The 24,802-nt window shown below is 42.7% G+C and overlaps 4 non-coding genes across 4 annotated transcripts; all 4 read left to right on the top strand.

Moving 5' to 3' along the window:
• Positions 1-894: 894 nt before the first annotated feature.
• Positions 895-1,110, top strand: LOC130118708 (small nucleolar RNA U3). The gene has a single exon (XR_008810778.1). It is a non-coding gene; the product is annotated as a small nucleolar RNA U3 (small nucleolar RNA).
• Positions 1,111-4,343: 3,233 nt separating this feature from the next.
• LOC130118715 (small nucleolar RNA U3) lies at positions 4,344-4,555 on the top strand. Its single transcript, XR_008810785.1, has one exon. It is a non-coding gene; the product is annotated as a small nucleolar RNA U3 (small nucleolar RNA).
• Positions 4,556-14,616: 10,061 nt separating this feature from the next.
• On the top strand, positions 14,617-14,829 carry LOC130118699 (small nucleolar RNA U3). The gene has a single exon (XR_008810770.1). It is a non-coding gene; the product is annotated as a small nucleolar RNA U3 (small nucleolar RNA).
• A 1,062-nt stretch (positions 14,830-15,891) lies between these two features.
• LOC130118707 (small nucleolar RNA U3) lies at positions 15,892-16,104 on the top strand. The gene has a single exon (XR_008810777.1). It is a non-coding gene; the product is annotated as a small nucleolar RNA U3 (small nucleolar RNA).
• The last annotated feature ends 8,698 nt before the right edge of the window (positions 16,105-24,802 follow it).

Here is a 24,802-nt window from a genome sequence, read left to right as displayed (position 1 = left end):
CGATCCAAAACTGTCACTCCGAGAAGCTGGGTACTTTCCATCAGAAATGCCATTGCCGTGGTGAGCTTTGCTACTGCGAAGGGTTAGTCTCTGTTGCTGTGAGATAGTTTTCCTGAGCAGATAAAACCCTTAACCAACCCGTACCTCAACCAAAACATGAAGAAAGTCATTTAGTTTGATCCAAAATTTCGAGTACGAGAAAGTCGGTACTTTATTTCAGAATTTTCATTGCTGTGTTTAGCTTGGCTACCGTGAAGTGTTAGTCTCTGTTGCTGTGCTATTTTGTGTGGGATTGTCTGCCTGAGCAGGTAAAACACTTAGACTAAACCAACCGAAACATGTAGAAAGAGCCATCCGTTTATTTTAGCCAAAACTATCGCTGCGAGAAGCTTGCTACTCTCCATCAGAAATGCCATGGTTGGCTTGGCTACCACCAAGACTGTCTGTTGCTGTGGTATTTCTTTGGGATTATCTGTATGAGCAGATAAAACTCTTACGTGAAACATGTAGAAAGAGTCGTCTGTTAATTTCATCCAGAACTATCACTCCGAGAAGCTCGGTACTTTCCATCAGAAATTACTTTGCTGTGGTTAGTTTGGCTACTATGAAGAGTTGGTCTCTGTTACTGTCGTATTTTCTTTGGGATTGTGTGGCTGAGCAGATAAAACCCTTACCCTAACCCAAATCCCAGAAAGCGCTGTCCGTTAATTTTATGCAAAGCTTTTACTCTGAGAAGCTCTCTACTTTGCATCAGAAATACCGTTGCCGTGGTTAGCTTGGCTATTGTGACGAGTTGGTCTCTATTGCTGTGGTATTGTCTGCCAGAGCAGATAAAACTCTTACCCCAACCGTAACCGAAAGATATAGAGCCATCCATTGAGTTTATCAAAACCTAATATTAATTTCAGAGATAATTTCTTTAGTTTTTATCTTGAGAAATGTTTTTCTAAAGTGCGAGTCCCGCCACCCACCATGATGAGCCTGGGGTGCTTCTCCCAGACCGCGAAGCAGGTAGAGAGAAGTGGTTTAATCACTCACTCTGTGCTTTTGGTGACCGTTCAGTGTTGCTTTTATGGAGTTATCAAGAGGAAGGAGCATGTTCTGTGTGGTTAAAAAGGAGGGGCAAAAATGTAGAAATTCATCAATTTTATCTAAACCTTAGTCCAAACTCTAAAAACATGACGATTGTAGAAGTGCAATTCAATAAAAGAAACCCACTTGTATTGCTGCAAACCCCACCAACAACTTCTCAAGTTTAAAACAGGATAAACTAATCAAGAGGGAAGACAATGGGGGATCAAGTGTAAAGAATAAACAACCTCCAAATAGATCCTATACCCAATCCATCAAACTCTCCAAATTTGTAACCCTAAACCTGGGGGTATCTGTAAGCCAGTATTTGGGCATTGTTGAGGCGCCTGGTTGACATGTGTTGGCTCTGGCATTCAATTCTAACTCTTACCTTTCACTAGGAGAGGCCTAATATTTCCCATCAGAAATGCCATTGCCGTGGTTAGCTTGGCTACTGCCAAGAGTTCATCTCTGTTGCTGTGGTATTCTCTGTGCGATTGTCTGCCTGAGCTGATAAAACCCTTACACTAAGCAAAACCTAGAAAGAGCCGTCTATTAATTTTATCTAAGTCTTTCACTCCGAGAAGCTTGGTACTTTCCATCAGAAATGCCATTGCCGTGGTTAGCTTGGCTACTGCGAAGAGTTCGTCTCTGTTGCTGTGGTATTCTCTGTGTGATTGTCTGTCTGAGCTGATAAAACCCTTACACTAAGCGAAACGTATAGAAAGAAACGTCCATTAATTTTATCCAAGACTTTAACTCCGAGAAGCTTGGTACTTTCCATCAGAAATGCCATTGCCGTAGTTAGCTTGGCTACTGCGAAGAATTCGTCTCTGTTGCTGTGGTATTCTCTGTGCGATTGTCTGCCTGAGCTGATAAAACCCTTACACTAAGCAAAACGTATAGAAAGAAACGTCCAGTAATTTTATCCAAAACTTTTACTGTGAGAAGTTTGGTACTTTCCATCAGAAATGCCATTGCCGTGGTTAGCTTGGCTACTGCGAAGAGTTAGTCTGTTGCTGTGGTATTCTCTGTGCGATTGTCTGCCTGAGCTGATAAAACTCATACACTAAGCGAAACATAAGGAGCCGTCCATTAATTATATCCAAGACTTTCACTCCGAGAAGCTTGCTACTTTCCATCAGAAATGCCATTGCCGTGGTTAGCTTGGCTACTGCGAAGAGTTCATCTCTGTTACTATGGTATTCTCTGTGCGATTGTCTGACTGAGCTGATAAAACCCTTCACTAAGCGAAACCTAGAAAGAGCCGTCCATTAATTTTATCCAAGTCTTTCACTCCGAGAAGCTTGGTACTTTCCATCAGAAATGCCATTGCCATGGTTAGCTAGGCTACTGCGAAGAGTTCGTCTCTGTTGCTGTGGTATTCTCTGTGCGATTGTCTGCCTGAGCTGATAAAACCCTTACACTAAGCGAAACATAAAGAGCCGTCCATTAATTTTATCCAAAACTTTCACTCCGAGAAGCTTGGTACTTTCCATCAGAAATGCCATTGCCGTGGTTAGTTTGGCTACTGCGAAGAGTTCGTCTCTGTTGCGGTGGTATTCTCTGTGTGATTGTCTGCCTGAGCTGATAAAACCCTTACACTAAGCAAAACGTATAGAAAGAAACGTCCATTAATTTTATCCAAGACTTTCACTCCGAGAAGCTTGGTACTTTCCATCAGAAATGCCATTGCCATGGTTAGCTTGGCTACTGCGAAGAGTTAGTCTCTGTTGCTGTGGTATTCTCTGTGCGATTGTCTGCCTGAGCTGATAAAACTCTTACACTAAGCGAAATATAAGGAGCCGTCCATTAATTATATCCAAGACTTTCACTCCGAGAAGCTTGCTACTTTCCATCAGAAATGCCATTGCCGTGGTTAGCTTGGCTACTGCGAAGAGTTCATCTCTGTTGCTATGGTATTCTCTGTGCGATTGTCTGACTGAGCTGATAAAACCCTTACACTAAGCGAAACCTAGAAAGAGCCGTCCATTAATTTTATCCAAGTCTTTCACTCCGAGAAGCTTGGTACTTTCCATCAGAAATGCCATTGCCATGGTTAGCTAGGCTACTGCGAAGAGTTCGTCTCTGTTGCTGTGGTATTCTCTGTGCGATTGACTGCCTGAGCTGATAAAACCCTTACACTAAGCGAAACCTAGAAAGAACCGTCTATTAATTTTATCCAAGTCTTTCTCCCCGAGAAGCTTGGTACTTTCCATCAGAAATGCAATTGCCGTGGTTAGCTTGGCTACTGCGAAGAGTTCGTCTCTGTTGCTGTGGTATTCTCTGTGCGATTGTCTGCCTGAGCTGATAAAACCCTTACACTAAGCGAAACCTAAAGAGCCGTCCATTAATTTTATCCAAGACTTTCACTCCGAGAAGCTTGGTACTTTCCATCAGAAATGCCATTGCCGTGGTTAGTTTGGCTACTGCGAAGAGTTCGTCTCTGTTGCTGTGGTATTCTCTGTGTGATTGTCTGCCTGAGCTGATAAAACCCTTACACTAAGCAAAACGTATAGAAAGAAACGTCCATTAATTTTATCCGAGACTTTCACTCTGAGAAGCTTGGTACTTTCCATCAGAAATGCCATTGCCATGGTTAGCTTGGCTACTGCGAAGAGTTCGTCTCTGTTGCTGTGGTATTCTCTGTGCGATTGTCTGCCTGAGCTGATAAAACCCTTACGCTAAGCAAAACCTAGAAAGAGCCGTCTATTAATTTTATCTAAGCCTTTCACTCCGAGAAGCTTGGTACTTTCCATCAGAAATGCCATTGCCGTGGTTAGCTTGGCTACTGCGAAGAGTTCGTCTCTGTTGCTGTGGTATTCTTTGTGCGATTGACTGCCTGAGCTGATAAAACCCTAACGCTAAGCGAAACATGTAGAAAGAGCTGTCCATTAATTTTATCCAAAACTTTCACTCCGAGAAGCTTGGTACTTTCCATCAGAAATGCCATTGCCGTGGTTAGCTTGGCTACTGCGAAGAGTTAGTCTCTGTTGCTGTGGAATTCTCTGTGCGATTGTCTGACTGAGCTGATAAAACCCTTACACTAAGCGAAACCTAGGAAGCGCCAGCCATTAATTTTATCCAAGTCTTTCACTCCGAGAAGCTTGGTACTTTCCATCAGAAATGTCATTGCCGTGGTTAGCTTGGCTACTGCGACGAGTTGGTGTCTTGCTGTGGTATTCTCTCTAGGATTGTGTGCCAGAGCAGATGAAACCCTTACCCCAACCGTAACTGAAAGATATAGAGCCATCCGTTACGTTTAGCAAAACCTAATCCTACTTTCGGGGATAAGTTCTTTAGAAAAACATTTCTCACGATAAAACTAAAGTGAGTTCCACCACCCACGATGATGAGCTGGGGTGCTTCTTCCTCAGCGCTAAGCTGGTACAGAGAAGTGGTTTAATCACAAGCTCTGTGCCTTAGATGATGTTCAATGTTCCTTTCATGGGAGCATCAAGAGAAGGGGCATGTTCTGAGTGGTAAAAAGGAAAAAATTGCAGAAATTCATCAATTTGATCTAAACCTTAGTCTTAAGTCTTAAAACATTAAATTGCAATTGCACAAAAGTTAAATTTAAAAAAAACAAAACACTTGTATTGTTCCAAACCCCACCAACAACATTTCAAGTTTAAAACGGGATAAAGTAATCAAGATATAAGACAATGGGAGATCAGTTGTAACGAATAAACACCCAAATTGCCCCTAGACTTAACCAATCAAACTCTATCCCTAACCGTAATCTTTGGGGTATTTCTAATCCAGCACTTGGGCATTGGCGGAGGTGCTCAGTTGACATGTGTTGGCTCTGGCATTCAACCCTAACCATAAAGTTAACCTAGTATTTTCAATCTGAAATGCCCTTGCCGTGGTTAGCTTGGCTACTGCGAAGAGTTCGTCTCTGTTCCTGTGGTATTCTCTGTGCGATTGTCTGCCTGAGCTGATAAAACCCTTACACTAAGCGAAATATGTGGAAAGAGCTGTCCAGTAATTTTATCCAAAACTTTCACTCAGAGAATCTTTATACTTTTCCTCAGTAATGACATTGCCTTGGTTTGCTTCGCTTCCACGAAGAGTTAGTTTCTGTTGCTATTGTATTTCTGCGGGATTGTCCGACTGAACATATAAAACCCTTACTGTAAGTGAAATATGTAGAATAGCCGTTCATTAATTTTATCCAAAACTTTTACTGCAAGAAACTTGATACTTTCCATCAGGAATGCCATTGCAATAGTTAGCTTGGCTACTACAAAGAGTTGGTCTCTGTTGCTGTGGTATTCTCTGTGCGATTGTCTGTCTGAGCTTATAAAACCCTTACACTAAGCGAAACGTATAGAAAGAAACGTCCAGTAATTTTATCCAAAACTTTTACTGTGAGAAGTTTGGTACTTTCCATCAGAAATGCCATTGCCGTGGTTAGCTTGGCTACTGCGAAGAGTTGGTCTGTTGCTGTGGTATTCTCTGTGCGATTGTCTGCCTGAGCTGATAAAACCCTTACACGAAGCGAAACATAAAGAGCCGTCCATTAATTATATCCAAGACTTTCACTCCGAGAAGCTTGGTACTTTCCATCAGAAATGCCATTGCCGTGGTTAGCTTGGCTACTGCGAAGAGTTCGTCTCTGTTGCGGTGGTATTTTCTGTGTGATTGTCTGCCTGAGCTGATAAAACCCTTACACTAAGCGAAACGTATAGAAAGAAACGTCCATTAATTTTATCCAAGACTTTCACTCCGAGAAGCTTGGTACTTTCCATCAGAAATGCCATTGCCGTGGTTAGCTTGGCTACTGCGAAGAGTTCGTCTCTGTTGCGGTGGTATTCTCTGTGCGATTGTCTGCCTGAGCTGATAAAACCCTTACACTAAGCGAAACATAAAGAGCCGTCCATTAATTTTATCCAAGACTTTCACTCCGAGAAGCTTGGTACTTTCCATCAGAAATGCAATTGCCGTGGTTAGCTTGGCTACTGCGAAGAGTTCGTCTCTGTTGCTGTGGTATTCTCTGTGTGATTTTCTGCCTGAGCTGATAAAACCCTTACACTAAGCGAAACGTATAGAAAGAAACGTCTATTAATTTTATCCAAGACTTTAACTCCGAGAAGATTGGTACTTTCCATCAGAAATGCCATTGCCGTGGTTAGCTTGGCTACTGCGAAGAGTTCATCTCTGTTGCTGTGGTATTCTCTGTGCGATTGTCTGCCTGAGCTGATAAAACCCTTACACTAAGCGAAACCTAGAAAGAGCCGTCAATTAATTTTATCCAAGTCTTTCTCTCCGAGAAGCTTCGTACTTTCCATCAGAAATGCCATTGCCGTGGTTAGCTTGGCTACTGCGAAGAGTTCGTCTCTGTTGCTGTGGTATTCTCTGTGCGATTGTCTGCCTGAGCTGATAAAACCCTTACACTAAGCGAAACATAAAGAGCCGTCCATTAATATTATCCAAGACTTTCACTCGGAGAAGCTTGGTACTTTCCATCAGAAATGCCATTGCCGTGGTTAGCTTGGCTACTGCGAAGAGTTCGTCTCTGTTCCTGTGGTATTCTCTGTGCGATTGTCTGCCTGAGCTGATAAAACCCTTACACTAAGCGAAATATGTGGAAAGAGCTGTCCAGTAATTTTATCCAAAACTTTCACTCAGAGAATCTTTATACTTTTCCTCAGTAATGACATTGCCTTGGTTTGCTTCGCTTCCACGAAGAGTTAGTTTCTGTTGCTATTGTATTTCTGCGGGATTGTCCGACTGAACATATAAAACCCTTACTGTAAGTGAAATATGTAGAATAGCCGTTCATTAATTTTATCCAAAACTTTTACTGCAAGAAACTTGATACTTTCCATCAGGAATGCCATTGCAATAGTTAGCTTGGCTACTACAAAGAGTTGGTCTCTGTTGCTGTGGTATTCTCTGTGCGATTGTCTGTCTGAGCTTATAAAACCCTTACACTAAGCGAAACGTATAGAAAGAAACGTCCAGTAATTTTATCCAAAACTTTTACTGTGAGAAGTTTGGTACTTTCCATCAGAAATGCCATTGCCGTGGTTAGCTTGGCTACTGCGAAGAGTTGGTCTGTTGCTGTGGTATTCTCTGTGCGATTGTCTGCCTGAGCTGATAAAACCCTTACACGAAGCGAAACATAAAGAGCCGTCCATTAATTATATCCAAGACTTTCACTCCGAGAAGCTTGGTACTTTCCATCAGAAATGCCATTGCCGTGGTTAGCTTGGCTACTGCGAAGAGTTCGTCTCTGTTGCTGTGGTATTCTCTGTGTGATTTTCTGCCTGAGCTGATAAAACCCTTACACTAAGCGAAACGTATAGAAAGAAACGTCCAGTAATTTTATCCAAAACTTTTACTGTGAGAAGTTTGGTACTTTCCATCAGAAATGCCATTGCCGTGGTTAGCTTGGCTACTGCGAAGAGTTCGTCTCTGTTGCTGTGGTATTCTCTGTGCGATTGTCTGACTGAGCTGATAAAACCCTTACACTAAGCGAAACCTAGAAAGAGCTGTCCATTAATTTTATCCAAGTCTTTCACTCCGAGAAGCTTGGTACTTTCCATCAGCAATGCCATTGCCGTGGTTAGCTTGGCTACTGCGAAGAGTTCGTCTCTGTTGCTGTGGTATTCTCTGTGCGATTGTCTGCCTGAGCTGATAAAACCCTTACACTAAGCGAAATATGTGGAAAGAGCTGTCCAGTAATTTTATCCAAAACTTTCACTCAGAGAATCTTTATACTTTTCCTCAGTAATGACATTGTCTTGGTTTGCTTCGCTTCCACGAAGAGTTAGTTTCTGTTGCTATTTTATTTCTGCGGGATTGTCCGACTGAACATATAAAACCCTTACTGTAAGTGAAATATGTAGAATAGCCGTTCATTAATTTTATCCAAAACTTTTACTGCAAGAAACTTGATACTTTCCATCTGGAATGCTATTGCAATAGTTAGCTTGGCTACTACAAAGAGTTGGTCTCTGGTGCTGTGGTATTCTCTGTGCGATTGTCTGTCTGAGCTTATAAAACCCTTACACTAAGCGAAACGTATAGAAAGAGCCGTCCAATAATTTTATCCAAAACTTTCACTCCGAGAAGTTTGCTACTTTCCATCAGAAATGCCATTGCCGTGGTTAGCTTGGCTACTGCGAAGAGTTCGTCTCTGTTGCTGTGGTATTCTCTGTGCGATTGTCTGACTGAGCTGATAAAACCCTTACACTAAGCGAAACCTAGAAAGAGCCGTCCATTAATTTTATCCAAGTCTTTCACTCCGAGAAGCTTGGTACTTTCCATCAGAAATGCCATTGCCGTGGTTAGCTTGGCTACTGCGAAGAGTTCGTCTCTGTTGCTGTGGTATTCTCTGTGCGATTGACTGCCTGAGCTGATAAAACCCTAACGCTAAGCGAAACATGTAGAAAGAGCTGTCCATTAATTTTATCCAAGACTTTAACTCCGAGAAGCTTGGTACTTTCCATCAGAAATGCCATTGCCGTGGTTAGCTTGGCTACTGCGAAGAGTTCGTCTCTGTTGTTGTGGTATTCTCTGTGCGATTGTCTGCCTGAGCTGATAAAACCCTTACACTAAGCGAAACATAGAGCCGTCCATTAATTTTATCCAAGACTTTCACTCGGAGAAGCTTGGTACTTTTCCTCAGTAATGACATTGCCTTGGTTTGCTTCGCTTCCACGAAGACTTAGTTTCTGTTGCTATTGTATTTCTGCGGGATTGTCCGACTGAACATATAAAACCCTTACTGTAAGTGAAATATGTAGAATAGCCGTTCATTAATTTTATCCAAGACTTTCACTCCGAGAAGCTTGGTACTTTCCATCAGAAATGCCATTGCCGTGGTTAGCTAAGCTACTGCGAAGAGTTCGTCTCTGTTGCTGTGGTATTCTCTGTGCGATTGTCTGCCTGAGCTGATAAAACCCTAACGCTAAGCGAAACATGTAGAAAGAGCTGTCCATTAATTTTATCCAAAACTTTCACTCCGAGAAGCTTGGTACTTTCCATCAGAAATGCCATTGCCGTGGTTAGCTTGGCTACTGCGAAGAGTTCATCTCTGTTGCTGTGGTATTCTCTGTGCGATTGTCTGCCTGAGCTGATAAAACCCTCACACTAAGCGAAACGTATAGAAAGAAACGTCCATTAATTTTATCCAAGACTTTAACTCCGAGAAGCTTGGTACTTTCCATCAGAAATGCCATTGCCGTGGTTAGCTTGGCTACTGCGAAGAGTTCGTCTCTGTTGCTGTGGTATTCTCTGTGCGATTGTCTGCCTGAGCTGATAAAACCCTTACACTAAGCAAAACCTAGAAAGAGCCGTCTATTAATTTTATCTAAGTCTTTCACTCCGAGAAGCTTGGTACTTTCCATCAGAAATGCCATTGCCGTGGTTAGCTTGGCTACTGCGAAGAGTTCGTCTCTGTTGCTGTGGTATTCTCTGTGCGATTGTCTGCCTGAGCTGATAAAACCCTTACACTAAGCGAAACATAGAGCCGTCCATTAATTTTATCCAAGACTTTCACTCGGAGAAGCTTGGTACTTTTCCTCAGTAATGACATTGCCTTGGTTTGCTTCGCTTCCACGAAGACTTAGTTTCTGTTGCTATTGTATTTCTGCGGGATTGTCCGACTGAACATATAAAACCCTTACACTAAGTGAAAAATGTAGAATAGCCGTTCATTAATTTTATCCAAAACTTTCACTGCAAGAAACTTGATACTTTCCATCAGAAATGCCATTGCAATAGCTAGCTTGGCTACTACAAAGAGTTCGTCTCTGTTGCTGTGGTATTCTCTGTGCGATTGACTGCCTGAGCTGATAAAACCCTAACGCTAAGCGAAACATGTAGAAAGAGCTGTCCATTAATTTTATCCAAAACTTTCACTCCGAGAAGCTTGGTACTTTCCATCAGAAATGCCATTGCAATAGTTAGCTTGGCTACTACAAAGAGTTGGTCTCTGTTGCTGTGATATTCTCTGTGCGATTGTCTGTCTGAGCTTATAAAACCCTTACACTAAGCGAAACGTATAGAAAGAAACGTCCAGTAATTTTATCCAAAACTTTTACAGTGAAGTTTGGTACTTTCCATCAGAAATGCCATTGCCGTGGTTAGCTACGCTACTGCGAAGAGTTCATCTCTGTTGCTGTGGTATTCTCTGTGTCATTGTCTGCCTAAGCTGATAAAACCCTTACACTAAGCGAAATATGTGGAAAGCGCTGTCCAGTAATTTTATCCAAGTCTTTCACTCAGAGAATCTTGATACTTTTCCTCGGTAATGACATTGCCTTGGTTTGCTTCGCTTCCACGAAGAGTTAGTTTCTGTTGCTATTGTATTTCTGCGGGATTGTCCGACTGAACATATAAAACCCTTACTGTAAGTGAAATATGTAGAATAGCCGTTCATTAATTTTATCCAAAACTTTCACTGCAAGAAACTTGATACTTTCCATCAGGAATGCCATTGCAATAGTTAGCTTGGCTACTACAAAGAGTTGGTCTCTGTTGCTGTGGTATTCTCTGTGCGATTGTCTGCCTGAGCTGATAAAACCCTTACACTAAGCGAAACATAAAGAGCCGTCTATTAATTTTATCTAAGTCTTTCACTCCGAGAAACTTGGTACTTTCCATCAGAAATGCCATTGCCGTGGTTAGCTTGGCTACTGCGAAGAGTTCGTCTCTGTTGCTGTGGTATTCTCTGTGCGATTGACTGCCTGAGCTGATAAAACCCTAACGCTAAGCGAAACATGTAGAAAGAGCTGTCCATTAATTTTATCCAAAACTTTCACTCCGAGTAGCTAGGTACTTTCCATCAGAAATGCCATTGCCGTGGTTAGCTTGGCTACTGCGAAGAGTTCGTCTCTGTTGCTGTGGTATTCTCTGTGCGATTGTCTGCCTGAGCTGATAAAACCCTTACACTAAGCGAAACATAAAGAGCCGTCCATTAATTTTATCCAAGACTTTCACTCCGAGATGCTTGGTACTTTCCATCAGAAATGCCATTGCCGTGGTTAGCTTGGCTACTGCGAAGAGTTCGTCTCTGTTGCTGTGGTATTCTCTGTGCGATTGTCTGCCTGAGCTGATAAAACCCTTACACTAAGCGAAACATAAAGAGCCGCCCATTAATTTTATCCAAGACTTTCACTCCGAGAAGCTTGGTACTTTCCATCAGAAATGCCATTGCCGTGGTTAGCTTGGCTACTGCGAAGAGTTCGTCTCTGTTGCTGTGGTATTCTCTGTGCGATTGACTGCCTGAGCTGATAAAACCCTAACGCTAAGCGAAACATGTAGAAAGAGCTGTCCATTAATTTTATCCAAAACTTTCACTCCGAGTAGCTAGGTACTTTCCATCAGAAATGCCATTGCCGTGGTTAGCTTGGCTACTGCGAAGAGTTCGTCTCTGTTGCTGTGGTATTCTCTGTGCGATTGTCTGCCTGAGCTGATAAAACCCTTACACTAAGCGAAACATAAAGAGCCGTCCATTAATTTTATCCAAGACTTTCACTCCGAGATGCTTGGTACTTTCCATCAGAAATGCCATTGCCGTGGTTACCTTGGCTACTGCGAAGAGTTCGTCTCTGTTGCTGTGGTATTCTCTGTGCGATTGTCTGCCTGAGCTGATAAAACCCTTACACTAAGCGAAACATAAAGAGCCGTCCATTAATTTTATCCAAGACTTTCACTCCGAGAAGCTTGGTACTTTCCATCAGAAATGCCATTGCCGTGGTTAGCTTGGCTACTGCGAAGAGTTCGTCTCTGTTGCTGTGGTATTCTCTGTGCGATTGTCTGCCTGAGCTGATAAAACCCTTACACTAAGCGAAACATAGAGCCGTCCATTAATTTTATCCAAGACGTTCACTCCGAGAAGCTTGGTACTTTCCATCAAAAATGCAATTGCCGTGGTTAGCTTGGCTACTGCGAAGAGTTCGTCTCTGTTGCTGTGGTATTCTGTGTCATTGTCTGCCTGAGCTGATAAAGCCCTTACACTAAGCGAAACGTATAGAAAGAAACGTCCATTAATTTTATCCAAGACTTTCACTCCGAGAAGCTTGGTACTTTCCATCAGAAATGCCATTGCCGTGGTTAGCTTGGCTACTGCGAAGAGTTCGTCTCTGTTGCTGTGGTATTCTCTGTGCGATTGTCTGCCTGAGCTGATAAAACCCTTAAGCTAAGCGAAACCTAGAAAGAGCCGTCTATTAATTTTATCTAAGCCTTTCACTCCGAGAAGCTTGGTACTTTCCATCAGAAATGCCATTGCCGTGGTTAGCTTGGCTACTGCGAAGAGTTCGTCTCTGTTGCTGTGGTATTCTCTGTGCGATTGACTGCCTGAGCTGATAAAACCCTAACGCTAAGCGAAACATGTAGAAAGAGCCGTCCATTAATTTTATCCAAGACTTTCACTCGGAGAAGCTTGGTACTTTTCCTCAGTAATGACATTGCCTTGGTTTGCTTCGCTTCCATGAAGACTTAGTTTCTGTTGCTATTGTATTTCTGCGGGATTGTCCGACTGAACATATAAAACCCTTACTGTAAGTGAAAAATGTAGAATAGCCGTTCATTAATTTTATCCAAAACTTTCACTGCAAGAAACTTGATAATTTCCATCAGGAATGCCATTGCAATAGTTAGCTTGGCTACTACAAAGAGTTGGTCTCTGTTGCTGTGGTATTCTCTGTGCGATTGTCTGTCTGAGCTTATAAAACCCTTACACTAAGCGAAACATATAGAAAGAAACGTCCAGTAATTTTATCCAAAACTTTTACTGTGAGAAGTTTGGTATTTTCCATCAGAAATGCCATTGCCGTGGTTAGCTTGGCTACTGCGAAGAGTTAGTCTGTTGCTGTGGTATTCTCTGTGCGATTGTCTGCCTGAGCTGATAAAACCCTTACACTAAGCGAAACATAAAGAGCCGTCCATTAATTATATCCAAGACTTTCACTCCAAGAAGCTTGGTACTTTCCATCAGAAATGCCATTGCCGTGGTTAGCTTGGCTACTGCGAAGAGTTCGTCTCTGTTGCTTGGGTATTCTCTGTGCGATTGTCTGCCTGAGCTGATAAAACCCTTACACTAAGCGAAACGTATAGAAAGAAACGTCCATTAATTTTATCCAAGACTTTCACTCCGAGAAGCTTGGTACTTTCCATCAGAAATGCCATTGCCGTGGTTAGCTTGGCTACTGCGAAGAGTTCGTCTCTGTTGCTGTGGTATTCTCTGTGCGATTGTCTGCCTGAGCTGATAAAACCCTTACACTAAGCGAAACATAGAGCCGTCCATTAATTTTATCCAAGACTTTCACTCGGAGAAGCTTGGTACTTTTCCTCAGTAATGACATTGCCTTGGTTTGCTTCGCTTCCACGAAGAGTTCGTCTCTGTTGCTATTGTATTTCTGCGGGATTGTCCGACTGAACATATAAAACCCTTACTGTAAGTGAAATATGTAGAATAGCCGTTCATTAATTTTATCCAAAACTTTCACTGCAAGAAACTTGATACTTTCCATCAGGAATGCCATTGCAATAGTTAGCTTGGCTACTACAAAGAGTTGGTCTCTGTTGCTGTGGTATTCTCTGTGCGATTGTCTGTCTGAGCTTATAAAACCCTTACACTAAGCGAAACGTTTAGAAAGAAACGTCCAGTAATTTTATCCAAAACTTTTACTGTGAGAAGTTTGGTACTTTCCATCAGAAATGCCATTGCCGTGGTTAGCTTGGCTACTGCGAAGAGTTAGTCTGTTGCTGTGGTATTCTCTGTGCGATTGTCTGCCTGAGCTGATAAAACCCTTACACTAAGCGAAACATAAAGAGCCGTCCATTAATTTTATCTAAGCCTTTCACTCCGAGAAGCTTGGTACTTTCCATCAGAAATGCCATTGCCGTGGTTAGCTTGGCTACTGCGAAGAGTTCGTCTCTGTTGCTGTGGTATTCTCTGTGCGATTGACTGCCTAAGCTGATAAAACCCTAACGCTAAGCGAAACATGTAGAAAGAGCTGTCCATTAATTTTATCCAAAACTTTCACTCCGAGAAGCTTGGTACTTTCCATCAGAAATGCCATTGCCATGGTTAGCTTGGCTACTGCGAAGAGTTCATCTCTGTTGCTGTGGTATTCTCTGTGCGATTGTCTGCCTGAGCTGATAAAACCCTCACACTAAGCGAAACGTATAGAAAGAAACGTCCATTAATTTTATCCAAGACTTTCACTCCGAGAAGCTTGGTACTTTCCATCAGAAATGCCATTGCCGTGGTTAGCTTGGCTACTGCGAAGAGTTCGTCTCTGTTGCTGTGGTATTCTCTGTGCGATTGTCTGCCTGAGCTGATAAAACCCTTACACTTAGCGAAACATATAGAAAGAAACGTCCATTAATTTTATCCAACACTTTCACTCCGAGAAGCTTGGTACTTTCCATCACAAATGCCATTGCCGTGGTTAGCTCTGCTACTGCGAAGAGTTCGTCTCTCTTGCTGTGGTATTCTCTGTGCGATTGTCTGCCTGAGATGATGAAACCCTTACCCCAACCGTAACCGAAAGATATAGAGCCATCCGTTACGTTTAGCAAAACCTAATCCTACTTTAGGGGATAATTTCTTTTAGTTTTATCGTGAGAAATGTTTTTCTAAAGTGAGTTCTGCCACCCACGATGATGAGCTGGGATGCTTCTTCCTGAGCGCTAATGTGGTACAGAGAAGTGGTTTAATCACAAGCTCTGTGCCTTAGATGATGTTCAATGTTCCTTTCATGGGAGCATCAAGAGAAGGGGCATGTTCTGAGTGGTAAAAAGGAAAAAAGTGCAGAAATTCATCAATTTGATCTAAACCTTAGTCTTAACTCTTAAAACATTAAATTGCAATTGCAGAAAAATTAAATTTAAAAAAAAAAAAAAAAAACTTGTATTGTTCCAAACCCCACCAACAACATTTCAAGTTTAAAACGGGATAAAGTAATCAAGATATAAGACAATGGGAGATCAGTTGTAACGAATAAACACCCAAATTGCCCCTAGACTTAACCAATCAAACTCTATCCCTAACCGTAATCTTTGGGGTATTTCTAATCCAGCACTTGGGCATTGGCGGAGGTGCTCAGTTGACATGTGTTGGCTCTGGCATTCAACCCTAACCATAAAGTTAACCTAGTATTTTCAATCTGAAATGCCCTTGCCGTGGTTAGCTTGGCTACCGCGAAGAGTTGGTCTCTGTTGCTGTGGTATTCTCTGTGCGATTGACTGCCTGAGCTGACAAAACGCTAAGCGAAACATGTAGAAAGAGCCGTCCATTAATTTTATCCAAAACTTTCACTCCGAGAAGCTTGCTACTTTCCATCAGAAATGCCATTGCCGTGGTTAGCTTGGCTACTGCGAAGAGTTCGTCTCTGTTGCTGTGGTATTCTCTGTGCGATTGTCTGACTGAGCTGATAAAACCCTTACACTAAGCGAAACCTAGAAAGAGCCGTCCATTAATTTTATCCAAGTCTTTCACTCCGAGAAGCTTGGTACTTTCCATCAGAAATGCCATTGCCGTGGTTAGCTTGGCTACTGCGAAGAGTTCGTCTCTGTTGCTGTGGTATTCTCTGTGCGATTGTCTGCCTGAGCTGATAAAACCCTTACACTAAGCGAAACATATAGAAAGAAACGTCCATTAATTTTATCCAAGACTTTCACTCCGAGAAGCTTGGTACTTTCCATCACAAATGCCATTGCCGTGGTTAGCTCTGCTACTGCGAAGAGTTCGTCTCTGTTGCTGTGGTATTCTCTGTGCGATTGTCTGCCTGAGATGATGAAACCCTTACCCCAACCGTAACCGAAAGATATAGAGCCATCCGTTACGTTTAGCAAAACCTAATCCTACTTTCGGGGATAAGTTCTTTTAGTTTTATCGTGAGAAATGTTTTTCTAAAGTGAGTTCCGCCACCCACGATGATGAGCTGGGGTGCTTCTTCCTGAGCGCTAATGTGGTACAGAGAAGTGGTTTAATCACAAGCTCTGTGCCTTAGATGATGTTCAATGTTCCTTTCATGGGAGCATCAAGAGAAGGGGCATGTTCTGAGTGGTAAAAAGGAAAAAAGTGCAGAAATTCATCAATTTGATCTAAACCTTAGTCTTAACTCTTATAACATTAAATTGCAATTGCAGAAAAATTAAATTTAAAAAACAAAAACAAAACAACACTTGTATTGTTCCAAACCCCACCAACAACATTTCAAGTTTAAAACGGAATAAAGTAATCAAGATATAAGACAATGGGAGATCAGTTGTAACGAATAAACACCCAAATTGCCCCTAGACTTAACCAATCAAACTCTATCCCTAACCGTAATCTTTGGGGTATTTCTAATCCAGCACTTGGGCATTGGCGGAGGTGCTCAGTTGACATGTGTTGGCTCTGGCATTCAACCCTAACCATAAAGTTAACCTAGTATTTTCAATCTGAAATGCCCTTGCCGTGGTTAGCTTGGCTACCGCGAAGAGTTGGTCTCTGTTGCTGTGGTATTCTCTGTGCGATTGACTGCCTGAGCTGACAAAACGCTAAGCGAAACATGTAGAAAGAGCCGTCCATTAATTTTATCCAAAACTTTCACTCCGAGAAGCTTGCTACTTTCCATCAGAAATGCCATTGCCGTGGTTAGCTTGGCTACTGCGAAGAGTTCGTCTCTGTTGCTGTGGTATTCTCTGTGCGATTGTCTGACTGAGCTGATAAAACCCTTACACTAAGCGAAACCTAGAAAGAGCTGTCCATTAATTTTATCCAAGTCTTTCACTCCGAGAAGCTTGGTACTTTCCATCAGAAATGCCATTGCCGTGGTTAGCTTGGCTACTGCGAAGAGTTCGTCTCTGTTGCTGTGGTATTCTCTGTGCGATTGACTGCCTGAGCTGATAAAACCCTAATGCTAAGCGAAACATGTAGAAAGAGCTGTCCATTAATTTCATCCAAAACTTTCACTCCGAGAAGCTTGGTACTTTCCATCAGAAATGCCATTGCTGTGGTTAGCTACGCTACTGCGAAGAGTTCATCTCTGTTGCTGTGGTATTCTCTTTGTCATTGTCTGCCTAAGCTGATAAAACCCTTACACTAAGCGAAATATGTGGAAAGAGCTGTCCAGTAATTTTATCCAAAACTTTCACTCAGAGAATCTTGATACTTTTCCTCAGTAATGACATTGCCTTGGTTTGCTTCGCTTCCACGAAGAGTTAGTTTCTGTTGCTATTGTATTTCTGCGGGATTGTCCGACTGAACATATAAAACCCTTACTGTAAGTGAAATATGTAGAATAGCCGTTCATTAATTTTATCCAAAACTTTCACTGCAAGAAACTTGATACTTTCCATCAGGAATGCCATTGCAATAGTTAGCTTGGCTACTACAAAGAGTTGGTCTCTGTTGCTGTGGTATTCTCTGTGCGATTGTCTGTCTGAGCTTATAAAACCCTTACACTAAGCGAAACGTATAGAAAGAAACGTCCAGTAATTTTATCCAAAACTTTTACAGTGAGAAGTTTGGTACTTTCCATCAGAAATGGCATTGCCGTGGTTACCTTGGCTACTGCGAAGAGTTCGTCTCTGTTGCGGTGGTATTCTCTGTGTGATTGTCTGCCTGAACTGATAAAACCCTTACACTAAGCGAAACGTATAGAAAGAAACGTCCATTAATTTTATCCAAGACTTTCACTCCGAGAAGCTTGGTACTTTCCATCAGAAATGCCATTGCCGTGGTTAGCTTGGCTACTGCGAAGAGTTCGTCTCTGTTGCTGTGGTATTCTCTGTGCGATTGTCTGCCTGAGCTGATAAAACCCTTACACTAAGCGAAACATAGAGCCGTCCATTAATTTTATCCAAGACTTTCACTCCGAGAAGCTTGGTACTTTCCATCAGAAATGCAATTGCCGTGGTTAGCTTGGCTACTGCGAAGAGTTCGTCTCTGTTGCTGTGGTATTCTCTGTGTCATTGTCTGCCTGAGCTGATAAAACCCTTACACTAAGCGAAACGTATAGAAAGAAACGTCCATTAATTTTATCCAAGACTTTCACTCCGAGAAGCTTAGTACTTTCCATCAGAAATGCCATTGCCGTGGTTAGCTTGGCTACTGCGAAGAGTTCGTCTCTGTTGCTGTGGTATTCTCTGTGCGATTGTCTGCCTGAGCTGATAAAACCCTTACACTAAGCGAAACATAAAGAGCCGTCCATTAATTTTATCCAAGACTTTCACTCCGAGAAGCTTGGTACTTTCCATCAGAAATGCCATTGCCGTGGTTAGCTTGGCTACTGCGAAGAGTTCGTCTCTGTTGCTGTGGTATTCTCTGTGCGATTGTCTGCCTGAGCTGATAAAACCGTTAAGCTAAGCAAAACCTGGAAAGAGCCGTCTATTAAGTTTATCTAAGCCTTTCGCTCCGAGAAGCTTGGTACTTTCCATCAGAAATGCCATTGCCGTGGTTAGCTTGGCTACTGCGAAGAGTTCGTCTCTGTTGCTGTGGTGTTCTCTGTGCGATTGACTGCCTGAGCTGATCAAACCCTAACGCTAAGCGAAACATGTAGAAAGAGCTGTCCATTAATTTTATCCAAAACTTTCACTCCGAGAAGCTTGGTACTTTCCATCAGAAATGCCATTGCCGTGGTTAGCTTGGCTACTGCGAAGAGTTCGTCTCTGTTGCTGTGGTATTCTCTGTGCGATTGACTGCCTGAGCTGATAAAACCCTAACGCTAAGCGAAACATGTAGAAAGAGCTGTCCATTAATTTTATCCAAAACTTTCACTCCGAGTAGCTAGGTACTTTCCATCAGAAATGCCATTGCCGTGGTTAGCTTGGCTACTGCGAAGAGTTCGTCTCTGTTGCTGTGGTATTCTCTGTGCGATTGTCTGCCTGAGCTGATAAAACCCTTACACTAAGCGAAACATAAAGAGCCGTCCATTAATTTTATCCAAGACTTTCACTCCGAGAAGCTTGGTACTTACCATCAGAAATGCCATTGCCGTGGTTAGCTTGGCTACTGCGAAGAGTTCGTCTCTGTTGCTGTGGTATTCTCTGTGCGATTGTCTGCCTGAGCTGATAAAACCCTTAAGCTAAGCAAAACCTAGAAAGAGCCGTCTATTAAGTTTATCTAAGCCTTTCACTCCGAGAAGCTTGGTACTTTCCATCAGAAATGCCATTGCCGTGGTTAGCTTGGCTACTGCGAAGAGTTCGTCTCTGTTGCTGTGGTATTCTCTGTGCGATTGACTGCCTGAGCTGATAAAACCCTAATGCTAAGCGAAACATGTAGAAAGAGCTGTCCATTAATTTTATCCAAAACTTTCACTCCGAGAAGCTTGGTACTTTCCATCAGAAATGCCATTGCTGTGGTTAGCTACGCTACTGCGAAGAGTTCATCTCTGTTGCTGTGGTATTCTCTTCGTCATTGTCTGCCTAAGCTGATAAAACCCTTACACTAAGCGAAATATGTGGAAAGAGCTGTCCAGTAATTTTATCCAAAACTTTCACTCAGAGAATCTTGATACTTTTCCTCAGTAATGACATTGCCTTGGTTTGCTTCGCTTCCACGAAGAGTTAGTTTCTGTTGCTATTGTATTTCTGCGGGATTGTCCGACTGAACATATAAAACCCTTACTGTAAGTGAAATATGTAGAATAGCCGTTCATTAATTTTATCCAAAACTTTCACTGCAAGACACTTGATACTTTCCATCAGGAATGCCATTGCAATAGTTAGCTTGGCTACTACAAAGAGTTGGTCTCTGTTGCTGTGGTATTCTCTGTGCGATTGTCTGTCTGAGCTTATAAAACCCTAACACTAAGCGAAACGTATAGAAAGAAACGTCCAGTAATTTTATCCAAAACTTTTACAGTGAGAAGTTTGGTACTTTCCATCAGAAATGCCATTGCCGTGGTTACCTTGGCTACTGCGAAGAGTTCGTCTCTGTTGCGGTGGTATTCTCTGTGTGATTGTCTGCCTGAGCTGATAAAACCCTTACACTAAGCGAAACGTATAGAAAGAAACGTCCATTAATTTTATCCAAGACTTTCACTCCGAGAAGCTTGGTACTTTCCATCAGAAATGCCATTGCCGTGGTTAGCTTGGCTACTGCGAAGAGTTCGTCTCTGTTGCTGTGGTATTCTCTGTGCGATTGTCTGCCTGAGCTGATAAAACCCTTACACTAAGCGAAACATAGAGCCGTCCATTAATTTTATCCAAGACTTTCACTCCGAGAAGCTTGGTACTTTCCATCAGAAATGCAATTGCCGTGGTTAGCTTGGCTACTGCGAAGAGTTCGTCTCTGTTGCTGTGGTATTCTCTGTGTCATTGTCTGCCTGAGCTGATAAAACCCTTACACTAAGCGAAACGTATAGAAAGAAACGTCCATTAATTTTATCCAAGACTTTCACTCCGAGAAGCTTAGTACTTTCCATCAGAAATGCCATTGCCGTGGTTAGCTTGGCTACTGCGAAGAGTTCGTCTCTGTTGCTGTGGTATTCTCTGTGCGATTGTTTGCCTGAGCTGATAAAACCCTTAAGCTAAGCAAAACCTAGAAAGAGCCGTCTATTAATTTTATCCAAAACTTTCACTCCGAGAAGCTTGGTACTTTCCATCAGAAATGCCATTGCCGTGGTTAGCTTGGCTACTGCGAAGAGTTCGTCTCTGTTGCTGTGGTATTCTCTGTGCGATTGACTGCCTGAGCTGATAAAACCCTAACGCTAAGCGAAACATGTAGAAAGAGCTGTCCATTAATTTTATCCAAAACTTTCACTCCGAGAAGCTTGGTACTTTCCATCAGAAATGCCATTGCCGTGGTTAGCTTGGCTACTGCGAAGAGTTCGTCTCTGTTGCTGTGGTATTCTCTGTGCGATTGTCTGCCTGAGCTGATAAAACCCTTACACTAAGCGAAACCTAGAAAGAGCCGTCTATTAATTTTATCTAAGTCTTTCACTCCGAGAAGCTTGGTACTTTCCATCAGAAATGCCATTGCCGTGGTTAGCTTGGCTACTGCGAAGATTTCGTCTCTGTTGCTGTGGTATTCTCTGTGCGATCGTCTGCCTGAGCTGATAAAACCCTTACACTAAGCGAAACCTAGAAAGAGCCGTCTATTAATTTTATCCAAAACTTTCACTGCAAGAAACTTGATACTTTCCATCAGGAATGCCATTGCAAAGGTTAGCTTGGCTACTACAAAGAGTTGGTCTCTGTTGCTGTGGTATTCTCTGTGCGATTGTCTGTCTGAGCTTATAAAACCCTTACACTAAGCGAAACGTATAGAAAGAAACGTCCAGTAATTTTATCCAAAACTTTTACTGTGAGAAGTTTGGTACTTTCCATCAGAAATGCCATTGCCGTGGTTAGCTTGTCTACTGCGAAGAGTTAGTCTGTTGCTGTGGTATTCTCTGTGCGATTGTCTGCCTGAGCTGATAAAACCCTTACACTAAGCGAAACATAAAGAGCCGTCCATTAATTATATCCAAGACTTTCACTCCGAGAAGCTTGGTACTTTCCATCAGAAATGCCATTGCCGTGGTTAGCTTGGCTACTGCGAAGAGTTCGTCTCTGTTGCTGTGGTATTCTCTGTGCGATTGTCTGCCTGAGCTGATAAAACCCTTACACTAAGCGAAACCTAGAAAGAGCCGTCTATTAATTTTATCTAAGTCTTTCACTCCGAGAAGCTTGGTACTTTCCATCAGAAATGCCATTGCCGTGGTTAGCTTGGCTACTGCGAAGAGTTCGTCTCTGTTGCTGTGGTATTCTCTGTGCGATTGACTGCCTGAGCTGATAAAACCCTAACGCTAAGCGAAACATGTAGAAAGAGCTGTCCATTAATTTTATCCAAAACTTTCACTCCGAGTAGCTAGGTACTTTCCATCAGAAATGCCATTGCCGTGGTTAGCTTGGCTACTGCGAAGAGTTCGTCTCTGTTGCTGTGGTATTCTCTGTGCGATTGTCTGCCTGAGCTGATAAAACCCTTACACTAAGCGAAACATAAAGAGCCGTCCATTAATTTTATTCAAGACTTTCACTCCGAGAAGCTTGGTACTTTCCATCAGAAATGCCATTGCCGTGGTTAGCTTGGCTACTGCGAAGAGTTCGTCTCTGTTGCTGTGGTATTCTCTGTGCGATTGTCTGCCTGAGCTGATAAAACCGTTAAGCTAAGCAAAACCTGGAAAGAGCCATCTATTAAGTTTATCTAAGCCTTTCGCTCCGAGAAGCTTGGTACTTTCCATCAGAAATGCCATTGCCGTGGTTAGCTTGGCTACTGCGAAGAGTTCGTCTCTGTTGCTGTGGTGTTCTCTGTGCGATTGACTGCCTGAGCTGATCAAACCCTAACGCTAAGCGAAACATGTAGAAAGAGCTGTCCATTAATTTTATCCAAAACTTTCACTCCGAGAAGCTTGGTACTTTCCATCAGAAATGCCATTGCCGTGGTTAGCTTGGCTACTGCGAAGAGTTCATCTCTGTTGCTGTGGTATTCTCTGTGCGATTGTCTGCCTGAGCTGATAAAACCCTCACACTAAGCGAAACGTATAGAAAGAAACGTCCATTAATTTTATCCAAGACTTTCACTCCGAGAAGCTTGGTACTTTCCATCAGAAATGCCATTGCCGTGGTTAGCTTGGCTACTGCGAAGAGTTCGTCTCTGTTGCTGTGGTATTCTCTGTGCGATTGTCTGCCTGAGCTGATAAAACCCTTACACTAAGCGAAACATAGAGCCGTCCATTAATTTTATCCAAGACTTTCACTCCGAGAAGCTTGGTACTTTCCATCAGAAATGCAATTGCCGTGGTTAGCTTGGCTACTGCGAAGAGTTCGTCTCTGTTGCTGTGGTATTCTCTGTGCGATTGACTGCCTGAGCTGATAAAACCCTAACGCTAAGCGAAACATGTAGAAAGAGCTGTCCTTTAATTTTATCCAAAACTTTCACTCCGAGTAGCTAGGTACTTTCCATCAGAAATGCCATTGCCGTGGTTAGCTTGGCTACTGCGAAGAGTTCGTCTCTGTTGCTGTGGTATTCTCTGTGCGATTGTCTGCCTGAGCTGATAAAACCCTTACACTAAGCGAAACATAAAGAGCCGTCCATTAATTTTATCCAAGACTTTCACTCCGAGAAGCTTGGTACTTTCCATCAGAAATGCCATTGCCGTGGTTAGCTTGGCTACTGCGAAGAGTTCGTCTCTGTTGCTGTGGTATTCTCTGTGCGATTGTCTGCCTGAGCTGATAAAACCGTTAAGCTAAGCAAAACCTGGAAAGAGCCGTCTATTAAGTTTATCTAAGCCTTTCGCTCCGAGAAGCTTGGTACTTTCCATCAGAAATGCCATTGCCGTGGTTAGCTTGGCTACTGCGAAGAGTTCTTCTCTGTTGCTGTGGTGTTCTCTGTGCGATTGACTGCCTGAGCTGATCAAACCCTAACGCTAAGCGAAACATGTAGAAAGAGCTGTCCATTAATTTTATCCAAAACTTTCACTCCGAGAAGCTTGGTACTTTCCATCAGAAATGCCATTGCCGTGGTTAGCTTGGCTACTGCGAAGAGTTCGTCTCTGTTGCTGTGGTATTCTCTGTGCGATTGTCTGCCTGAGCTGATAAAACCCTTACACTAAGCGAAACATAGAGCCGTCCATTAATTTTATCCAAGACTTTCGCTCCGAGAAGCTTGGTACTTTCCATCAGAAATGCAATTGCCGTGGTTAGCTTGGCTACTGCGAAGAGTTCGTCTCTGTTGCTGTGGTATTCTCTGTGTCATTGTCTGCCTGAGCTGATAAAACCCTTACACTAAGCGAAACGTATAGAAAGAAACGTCCATTAATTTTATCCAAGACTTTCACTCCGAGAAGCTTAGTACTTTCCATCAGAAATGCCATTGCCGTGGTTAGCTTGGCTACTGCGAAGAGTTCGTCTCTGTTGCTGTGGTATTCTCTGTGCGATTGTCTGCCTGAGCTGATAAAACCCTTACACTAAGCGAAACATAAAGAGCCGTCCATTAATTTTATCCAAGACTTTCACTCCGAGAAGCTTGGTACTTTCCATCAGAAATGCCATTGCCGTGGTTAGCTTGGCTACTGCGAAGAGTTCGTCTCTGTTGCTGTGGTATTCTCTGTGCGATTGTCTGCCTGAGCTGATAAAACCGTTAAGCTAAGCAAAACCTGGAAAGAGCCGTCTATTAAGTTTATCTAAGCCTTTCGCTCCGAGAAGCTTGGTACTTTCCATCAGAAATGCCATTGCCGTGGTTAGCTTGGCTACTGCGAAGAGTTCGTCTCTGTTGCTGTGGTGTTCTCTGTGCGATTGACTGCCTGAGCTGATCAAACCCTAACGCTAAGCGAAACATGTAGAAAGAGCTGTCCATTAATTTTATCCAAAACTTTCACTCCGAGAAGCTTGGTACTTTCCATCAGAAATGCCATTGCCGTGGTTAGCTTGGCTACTGCGAAGAGTTCATCTCTGTTGCTGTGGTATTCTCTGTGCGATTGTCTGCCTGAGCTGATAAAACCCTCACACTAAGCGAAACGTATAGAAAGAAACGTCCATTAATTTTATCCAAGACTTTAACTCCGAGAAGCTTGGTACTTTCCATCAGAAATGCCATTGCCGTGGTTAGCTTGGCTACTGCGAAGAGTTCGTCTCTGTTGCTGTGGTATTCTCTGTGCGATTGTCTGCCTGAGCTGATAAAACCCTTACACTAAGCGAAACATAGAGCCGTCCATTAATTTTATCCAAGACTTTCACTCCGAGAAGCTTGGTACTTTCCATCAGAAATGCAATTGCCGTGGTTAGCTTGGCTACTGCG

This window comes from Lampris incognitus, chromosome 9 (genome assembly GCF_029633865.1).
Source record: "Lampris incognitus isolate fLamInc1 chromosome 9, fLamInc1.hap2, whole genome shotgun sequence".
Taxonomy (NCBI): Eukaryota; Metazoa; Chordata; class Actinopteri; order Lampriformes; family Lampridae; genus Lampris; species Lampris incognitus.
The sequence above is the reverse complement of the archived record's forward strand: the minus strand, read 5'-3'. Positions and strand labels throughout refer to the sequence as shown.